Genomic DNA, 10307 nt, shown 5'->3' on the forward strand with positions numbered 1-10307 from the left:
GCTGATTTTGAGAGATTACCCATCGTGTGGGTTTGGATCAGATTGAATATAAAGAGTTTCCAAAACATAAGATGAAAAGTGAAAACAGAGCCACTGCTGACTTCCGTTCAAGTACAGCCATAGAAGGATGGCATTAGTCACCTAGAAACTCGAGCTACGTTTGTCATCCCACAAAATGACATCATGAGAAAGCACCTGTTAGTAGGACACAAAACACACTGCATGCCCAGGAAACAGCTGCTCATCTATTGTTGTCTGGTGTTTTGGTTTATGGACAACATGAACCTCTCAACAAAGCCAAGTCCCTGTGGACGACAATGGTCTAAGTAGGAGGCAGAGTGAAGTGCAATGTCAGCCTTTTACTTGTTTTTATTGGTCAGTAAAGTGGATGGTGCAGCTCTGTTGGGGGGCTGCAGTAAAAGAGGATGGAAGATTCTTTCACACTTAGGTGTCTATCCTGTTAATAGGCTCATTCATAATGATGGAAGTGTCCAGTGGTGGCAGTAGCATGGTCCATGCACACACTCGTACGCACACACACACACACACACACACACACACACACACACACACTTATAGCGGTAAACATGCATAACTACAACCTAACAATGACATTAAATTGATCTACATCAGATTTAGGCCATGTCCACACTACTCCGTTTCCATTTGAAAATGCATATGTTTTGCTACGTTTACACTGAGCGTCCACACTACGGCGGAGGAGTTTGAAAACGTTCCCAAGGATGGATAAGTTTGAAAAACGTCGGAGTTGCTTTGTCGTGTGGGCGGTCGAAAACAGATACGTTTGGAAACGATGACGCCCACACCTGCGTTCGCTACTTGATTGGTTCTTAGCAGTCACATCCCTATCATGTGACCCTCTCTTAGAAATCATAAACAACAACATTGATTACCGATCGACTACCAGGTTAATTTAACATGGAGAACTGATTACAGGCGTTACTGACCTTGTTGTCTTTACTAGCAGCTGTTGTTCAGTTAAAGTCTGCATATCTACGGAGGAAGCAGCTGTTAATGGAGCGACTAGCGAGCGGCATGACCAGCGGCGTTATCAGACCTACCGAGCGCACGTCTGAAGTCACAGTTAGCGGCTTTAGGGAGGGTGATGGACACAAAACGGAGGACTTTCCTTTTCTTATTAATGCTAATTTTGTTCTGCACATCTATTGTGAAGTCCACAGATAAAATGTAAAGGAACAAAAGCAGCAATTGCTCTCCAGTAGGACAGAGACTTCAGCCACCAGCAGAGCGACGAGTGAGAACAGACAACAACGAAACCGAGGAAACGAGTGAGGGACGTGTGTGGATCACATTTATGGACCCATAATCTAGTAAACCTTTATGTGTAAGTGTTGATTTTAAAGTAAATTTGATGTGTGAGAGAGAGAGAGAGAGAGAGAGAGAGAGAGCGAGAGAGAGAGAGAGATAGAGCAACACCCGCAGCGCTGTAACTAAGCCTGAAAAATAAAACTTCTAAAACATTCCATGAAATGTGTCTATTTGAGTTTATAGAGGAAGATTTTAGAGAAGATCTTAAGTATCAAACATTAACTTTCATTATTAAAGACTACTTTAAATAGTCATATTTTTTTTAACTAAGCAACCAATCCACTTCCTGTTTACACTGCCACCCACCCGCATGCTTGTGAATAGTCACGTGATATTCGTTTTCAGGTGTTTTAGTCTGGACGGAGATCATTTACAAAACGATGCTGAAACGCCGTGTGGACGGAGATCGTTTTTGTTTAAAACGAAAACGTAGTAGTGTGGATGTAGCCTTATCCAAAAAGAGGAATACCAAGAAGTTTCAACACATAAAGTTGAGGTTGGGGTGATGAAGGGAGCTCATGTGTTGGCTGTTACTAGTCAGCTGAGAGCTGATCGGGCCATGCATAAATAAGCTACTGAAGCATAAATGAAACAGCTGATAGTCGATCAGCTGATGCAAGATAGACAGCAGCATTGTAGCTGTTCAGTGGAGAGCACTTTAGATTTGGGAGGAACGCACTACGTCCACCTTAGCAGAGAAAAGCCTGTACTTGCCTATACCTGCTTTTTAACTGCCTAAATTAGGCCTACAAGAGGAACATTTATTTACATTCAGCGGACTCCAACTTGACAGCAGAACAATGACTTCAGCTCTATTAGTGAATGATTTATGTTGTGTTATGTCACATATAAGAACTCTTGTTCCTCTTAACCTTAAGCCTCTGAACTTTCAACAGAACATGCACAGGCAAAAAGCCGGATGTTATTTTATTAAGACATTACACGTGTCTGTACTGAGGGAGGCACTGTTGGATTTGTTGGTTCATCAAGAGGCATTTCCAAAATGGTCACTCAGCTCAGAGAAAAGAACGTCAGCCTTTTAAACAGCTGGCAGACATAACTTCTCTTGTCATATTGTTTGAATATAAAAACGTCAGAAACAACCCTTTGTAAATATAGTATAAGACTTGCATCAGCAGTTCTTTCTTTCTACCTTATTGAAGCAGTTTATTAAATTTAAACAAGAACACAGTTCACTTTGAAAATCTAAGCATTTACAACTATTCAGCACAGGATTAAATGTGTTTTCTCTCAAAAACCTGGAATTAAAAATAACTCACAGTGCTTATTTTTGCACACAAAGAAGAGGCTGATCCACTAATCCCATGCCACAGGTGCACAAATACCTGTGTAAGCAGAGTTAATACTGATAAAAGCTCTTGGAAGAAGAAAAAAGGAGCAAGGAAAAATTCCCACACTTTGATTGTTTTGTTTCTTTCTCTCTCTCTCTCTCTCTCTCTCTCTCAGTCCTTTCTTTTTTCATCCCTGTCAAAATGTAAAGCAGTGTGCCAGCCATGAATGAAAATAAATGATGGGGGAGGGAAAAACAATAGACTACAGAAAAACCAACATTGACTCGTGTAACTCACCTGTTGGTGAGAGTTTTTGTTTGGTGTTCATTCAGACAGCGGGCGGGTGGGGGCCCCTCCCTGTAGCGCTGGTTCCCAGGTAGAGAGAGGAGAGATGGGAGGAGAGTTCCCACCACGCTCCCTAACCGTTCTCACTGTAGCTCATTGGTCGAACGTTGCCTCATCGCTGAAACACGACACTCTTGCAGCAGTGCAGGCAGGTGTATGAGGCTGCAGGGCCGAAGGAGCTGGTAAGTGTGTGCCAGACACGAGGACAAAGAGACGTGCAAGGAGGAGGGTGATGAGCAAGTTTCACTCAAGCTTTGTCATACCTTCACACTCTCAAAGTATCATTTATGTGTGCGTCGTCGTTGAGCTCCTTGTGCTCGGGAGAATTCACCTCCCCTTTGTGTTTAGCAGCTGCTCCACCAACCTGAGGACAGGTGTAAACAAACAATGGATATTTTGTCAATGTAGGCAAATGAGTCTCTTAAATCAAATGAGGATGGTTCGCACACAACTTTTCCCAATCACTGTAGCCTTAAAAGGGAGTTGGGAAAGAAAATTTTGTTTTTCTTTATTTTGGCAGTCCATCGTCACTAGGCATTATGACTCACTTCCGACTCAAGTCCAAGTCACAAGTCTCAAGTCCACAAATCTGCTCAAATCCATTCTTGACTCTCCCTTTGTCATTCATATCTTTATGTTTGTTCTGTAAACATAAAGGAGTTGAAAAAAACTGTTAAAAACAGCTTCACACAAACGGCATTCCAGTACTCAGAGCAGTTTTTCCTGTGTTTTCCTTCATCTTTTGACATCTAAATGTAGACAGCAAATATTTACAAATGATTTGAAAATGCCAGCACGGTTAGAAACTTCTGTCTCAGCCACAAGAGTATGGAAAGAAGAAAACCATTAAATTTGGTTGACAATGGGAGACTTCACAAAATCACAAAATGTGGACCAGAAGAATCATTTCAAGTCACTCAGTGTATTTCTGTGTCAAATGCGACATGACTGTGGCATTGATGGAAATGTAAGTGATTTTTGTTTAGAAAACTGTGTGTGGCAATGTGTGAGGTTCAACAGTTCAGTCATGCATTATCTCTGTTGATAATGCACCAGCCTCAACAGAGCCTCAATGCTCTGTTGAGGCTGGTGTTTCTTTTTGAATGAGGAACAGGTATACCAAGATATGAGTGAACTTGCTCTGCACCTGGGAACGTCATGTACTCCTGGGTAGCTTCCTGAAGCCAGCTCTTATCACATCAGCAGCCGACAATGACTTCCTGGTGTGGGTTTCGACAAGACATGGTTTCTTATGCTTGGCACCGACATTTCCCCACCTGGAGACGTGTTTACTGTCACCTCAGTCTGACTGACATGGAGCAATAACAGGCGAATGCTTATCTATTCACTGTTTCTGCTTTCCTCATTCAAGTTCAATAAGAAAAGGTTTTTCATATGCACTACTACTACTAATGCTAATCTGGTTACAGTGGAAATTCAGACTTTATTAATTCTGTGGTGTCCTTGTTGAAACCTGCCTGGGGCTTGTCTCAGATCACACAGCTCAGTCTCTCTGCTATAGTGCTCAATGCATCTGCTACTGAATTGCAATTCAATCTTTTTAGCGCACAGAGTGTATGTTACCAGACCTCTGTAGGCGGCTTCTCAACTCTGCTTGAGGCTAGCAGCTCACGATGGTGATTTTCAGGTTAGAAGAAACATAGTGTGTGATCTCAAATTTCTCCTACTCATCCAAGAACTCAACAAATAAATTAAATAATTTTTAATTTGAAATTTTTTGCAAAATGTCTAGGATAAAAGTATTGGTAAGCATCTGAAAAGGAGTGGGACAGATGCAGCCCAGGACATTTGTTCTGGTGCTGTTTATGCATGATCAGTAAATATTGTGTTTAATTATGGCTGAATAAAGTTGTTCTCCTTGACATATTTTCTTCTTGTCTTTAATCTAGACAATCCCCCCGACGATCCTCCCTTGGTTCAGTGTATACAAGCTAAAGGATTTCGGGTGGAGAGTTTATTCATGGCACCTGTAACATGACATGAAAAGAGCAAAACTCAAGCCCAAATGGGTATGTGGAGGTATAAAACATATTTTCGGAATACTAATGCGACCAACAGTCGTGAAATATTGAACACCACTGTTTGTTTTTCACAAGACTTAAATAATCAAGAGCATGTATGTGTGTGTATGTATGTGTGTGTGTGTGTGTGTGTGTGTGTGTGTGTGTGTGTGTGGGAGGGCGGGTGCCGCTGGCTTCTGCCTCTGTTAATGTGTGTCAGTCTGCAAGCAAGGTAATGAGCCCGGCTGTGTGCCTGCTGGAACTGCGCGCGTGTGTGCAGGCATGTGTGTCTGAGTGTGTGTGTGGGAGTGTGTGTTTGTGTGTGCGAGGCTGCTGACGGGACCTGTCACTATCAGGCCCACACATCTCTGGCACTGTCTATGTTGACACTCTGCCCGAAGGGGAACGAGTCTGCAGAGGTTGAGGAGAGCAGCGGTTTCCCACGGCTGCTGCTCTCCGCCTAGGCCCTGCCTCTGCATTCCAGGGCTGCCAGCGCTCTGTAAATGTTTGGACAGCCTTGAACAAATAACACACCTTGAAAGGCACAAGCATAGGCCTTCTCTCCCTCTCTGCTACACCCCTTCTCTTCATCCGCCTCCTTAAGCTCACATCTCTAACACCCTCAACCCACCCAAACCACAAATCTACCTCCCTCGCAGCCACCCGCCCGGCTACTGCCACTCTCAAACTTTCCCAGCTTCACTCTCATGCACAAATAAACACCAACCTGTACTGTGTTACTCTTGTACACTTGCATATATAAACATGCTGACACACACCTGTGTATATGTAAATACACACATGCCTAATATTTTGTGACAGCAGGGCCGTAGCTGTTTTAACTGTGCAGGATTATCGTTACACACACAAACACAGAGTTATAGGAGTAGTACATTTTTGTAATGAAACCTACATTTTTGTTTCCACGGGTGCCCCACAACATGCACTAAATGGACCCCAGAGGAATTTTGAGCCAGCATAAACATATAAAGTAGTTTCTGGTTTATTCCAGTGTTTGAAAATATTATATATTTTATATATATATAAAATATTAATGTGATTATTTCAATCAGAAGAGACAAGTCAGAGGAAGAAAAAGATAATTGTTTATAATAAACAGATGATATGTAATTATAAAGTCTTGACAGGGACTTTGGCGGTTGGACTCTACAGGGAGATTTGTAATCGAGGGGCATCTGCCCTGAGCAGCAGCAAGATAAATCTCCCCTCGGAGTTCAGACACTGGTGGTGGTGGTGGCTTATGAGGCTGATAGAATGATGAGTTGATGAAGCTGATGGATCTGCGAAGATTGGGCAGAGGTAGAGGGGTGCATAACAGCAACATGAACATATGGAAGGTAGGGAGACAATCATATTTAAAAAGAGACAGCAGCAAGATGATAGGCTAACGCTGTATTTGTGTGGAAAAAGGAGACCAGCTGATCTATACAGCTGATATCATGATTAACAGCCCTGAACTATGACAGCAAGGAACTTATGAGTGAGCATGCATGAGGAGTGAATGGCAGATGTATGATAAATAAACTAAAAGCCTAAGCATACAAGAGTATAGTCTTCCTGACTGAACTTACGCTAGAGCTTCATATCTTTGAAATGACAGAAAAATCAGGTTCAGGAAGGAGCTTCCAGCCTGACTGGACACAATTGACAGTGTGCATGGGTGGGAAGGCAGTGAGGGAGTCAGCCCAGTTTCCTAGGAATCATTAATCGTCCTTTATGTTAAATCACAACGTTTTCTGTCAGTGCTGGAAGTAGCGTGCCCTTTATAAGCAAGACAGAAAGTAAGGGTGTGTAGGTCGGGCTGAAGGATTTACATGTAAAAAATGTGACTTTATGGAGAAGACATACAGTTTGTGCTCTAACACACCTGCAATTATTGTTTGTCTTTTTATTAACTGTAACCATGACCTTTTGACAAATCTCATCCATGGTAGTTGCCATGAACGGAGAATTACATTTTGTTTTACATCGGATGTAAAACAACGTTGCTGCTGAATATAATCTGGGGTTTTGCTGAATTGTCCAATATTTATGTTCTGGTAGGTGATAGGGTTGGAAGGATCATCCTGTTCTGGCTACGGAATAGTAGAATCCTACTGGTTGGTCTGTCTACACAATCCAACAGTGAGATAAGCCAAAACAAGGACCACCGTGGGAAGAATTGGCCACTCAAAACAGGCAGAAAAGATTTCACAGGCCCCTCCTCAAAATGTCATACTTTTGAAAGTAGAACATGGGTACAACAATTTGTACCAAATGTGCTTGTATATGGTAAGTTTTCACAAGGTACAATTGTGCTCTACAAGTCACATAAGAGCTGGATAATTTTTACAGGAAGTTTTCATGGGAAAAATTCCCACGAGGAACAACAATCAGTTAATGTGTTCTGTAAAACAATCTGATACAAATTTGGGGAGTGTTCAAGAATACCTCAGTTACTGCGACCATGAATATTTAATGTCATATTCACGCTCGCAAGACTTTGAACAGCTTGATCTGATAAGGGAGAACAGTTTGAAGAGCAGCATGCAGCATGTTTTGGTACACACATCCACCCCTAACAACCCCTGAACGCACGCACGCACACAGTGTTTACATGGCCTCCAACCCACACAAAAACTTCCGGCCAAAGAGGGGCTGTGGACATGATGACAGTTCTCAAGTTTGGGTTAATGAGCTCCTAATCATAAAACTAAAATACACTTTGTAATACAACAAATAATGATTCCCCGAAAAGTCTTCCAGAATATGTTTATGCAGTTTAAGACATGTAAGCTACTGTGAATCAAAAACATCCATGTCATTCGGAGAAAAATCTTCATGTTGGCAATTAAGACATTCAAGCTACTGTGAATCAAAAACATCCATGTCAGTCGGAGAAATGTCTGCATAATGTAGCCGTTTGGCAGCCAGGCCCTCCCTCATACAGCATGTGAATAGCACATTCATTGGGCATCAGGCTTGATGAGCAATAACGTAGCACGATAATAGCGAGGCTGACGAATTCCCACTCAACCACACACACGTGCACCCTGATGTCTGCCAGCAGCTGTGGAATTTGGAGCTCCTCGCTCATAGTAAATCTCACGAAACATAACGCAGGACAACTTCCACTGCACTCTGCGGGCAGCAGCCACTCAAACGCGGCTCTGTTTTCATTGTCGGGAGGCCTCGGGGTACATATTTCTGTAATTTGGCTTTTATGCTCAGCAGTTTTGCAGCTGTGATGACATTTGGGTATCGCCCCCCTGTTTCTCACGGTCTTGCTGCCTACGCTGCTCCGGCCGCTGGTCGTTGGCCAAGACTGAGGTCTGTGTGTCAGCCCCCACTTCTTGTGTACACATGAACACTGAAGGAAGGTGCTTTTGAAAAAAAAAAAATATTCCTGGCAATTGAGCTATACCACACTGGGCTTTTTTCCCCCACTGGATACATTTTCCAAACTGTAGCTCAGTAGTTTCACGGAGAGGAATTGTCTCTGAATTACAGCACACTGAAGTGTTTCATTTAACTGAGAATGACAATGTTTTTATCTTTGACATTTCAGCTTCTGTCAGCTTTTAACTTGTTGAAATTTGCAGCCTGCTGTGGTTCTTTACCTTTGACTTTCATGTTAATATATTATATTTGTCATTTTATTTTTATAATTTTCCGTTATCCTCTTCTTAAATTCTGTGTGTTAAGTGTTAAAACAGTTTTTATCATATTTAAGAGGGAAGGGTTGACTTCAAAAAGACATCGGCACACTGATGGAAGTCAATCATACTTCACTGAAGCTGTCTTCTATACAAGAATAACTCTTACTACTTAACTACTTCCACAAAGTAATAAGAGTTTATATAAAACGTATACGCTTTTTTTTAGGCTAATGTGTGAAGTAGAGTAACGTCCATCTTGGGCTGAATTTAAACCAAATGAAATGGCCTAGATAGAGCTGAATTTTTAATGTCTAATTCTGACTTAATACTGTAACGGCCATGATGGCTGACTTTTATGTGGACACCGTATACTTGGTGGGATTGGCAGAACACTCAATGAAGCCAGTAAAACCACACAAATCTAAGATTTCTTCAAGTGTTCTTCACTGTGTACTGAGTTTAAGATGTGTTACTCCAAATAATCACTTTTCTGTCTCATCTTCTTCTATAAACAGGCAATCTGAAATGATTTCCTGGTCGGGAGGGACCAGTGAGCTGTGAACAGGTTTGGGTCTCAGGAGGGGGGGGGGGGGGGTGTAATGGTGGGTGTTCCCCATGGTCACCCACGCTTGTTCTCAGCTGTCCTCCCGGAAGCGTCAGTCCAGCTGCTGCCCGTTACACCAGGAATGTATCCTTGGGTCAGATGCCAGGAGTGTGGTGGCACATAATATTAAGAGTGACCACCGGCCCGGGCCACTTGTGAGTTATTAACATGGCACACTCAAATCTTTCCCATGCCCCCCAGCTCCCCCTCCCTTAACTGCCCGCACTGACAGCAGCTGCCGGACTCTCGGTTTCCCAGTCAGGAAGCAGGGAGTGTGTGAGCATGTGTGTGTGTGTGTGGGTGAGTGTGTCTAGGGGTGGGGACTTTATGGGGTCGTGGTATCTGATTAATTGGTCCGATATGCATACCAACAGTTCCTGTTTTGTCACGGTTGAGGCTGATTTGTCTAATCGCTCAACACAGCTGGGACTTTGTGTAATAGCAAAGCTCTGGAAACATTATCAGTTACAATCTAGGGCACAGTTTGTCAGCAAAAAGTCCATCAATCAATCAGTACATTTATTATTAAGAGAAATATAACCCCAACAAAAAGATGTTTTATTGAAGTGGCTGTAAGGACACACAGTGGAAAAATGTGAAATACACAAACTTGTGGTGGAGATGGAAAAAACACTTGATTGACTGGTTGTGGTTGTGAATGAAACAAGACATTTAGAGCAACTGCATGTGATTCACTTCCTGGCTCTGCACCATCAAAGGTAACGACCGCTCTGAAGTGCCTTTGAAATGTCCACGGAACAAAAATAATTACTCTCATTTTTTTAAGGCCATCTTTTTGAGAATGCACTCAGTATGGAGTCTCAGGCTGAAAGTACATCACAGATGTTAGAAGTCCATTTATTTTCTCTGATCACACGAATGGGAAACATGTTCGTCGTTGTTTGAACCGGCTTGATTGGCAGAATTTAAGGACTCCACTCATGTGGCTGTGTATGAGCCAGAGAGTGTGTTACAGGGCCCAAAAGCTTTCGGACAGCAGTTTTTCTTTACATAGTCTCGCAACATATTCAGGCAA

Source organism: Cebidichthys violaceus, unplaced genomic scaffold (assembly GCF_023349555.1).
Source record: "Cebidichthys violaceus isolate CVI_PGR_0920_01 unplaced genomic scaffold, fCebVio1.0.p SCAF_6, whole genome shotgun sequence".
NCBI lineage: Eukaryota > Metazoa > Chordata > Actinopteri > Perciformes > Stichaeidae > Cebidichthys > Cebidichthys violaceus.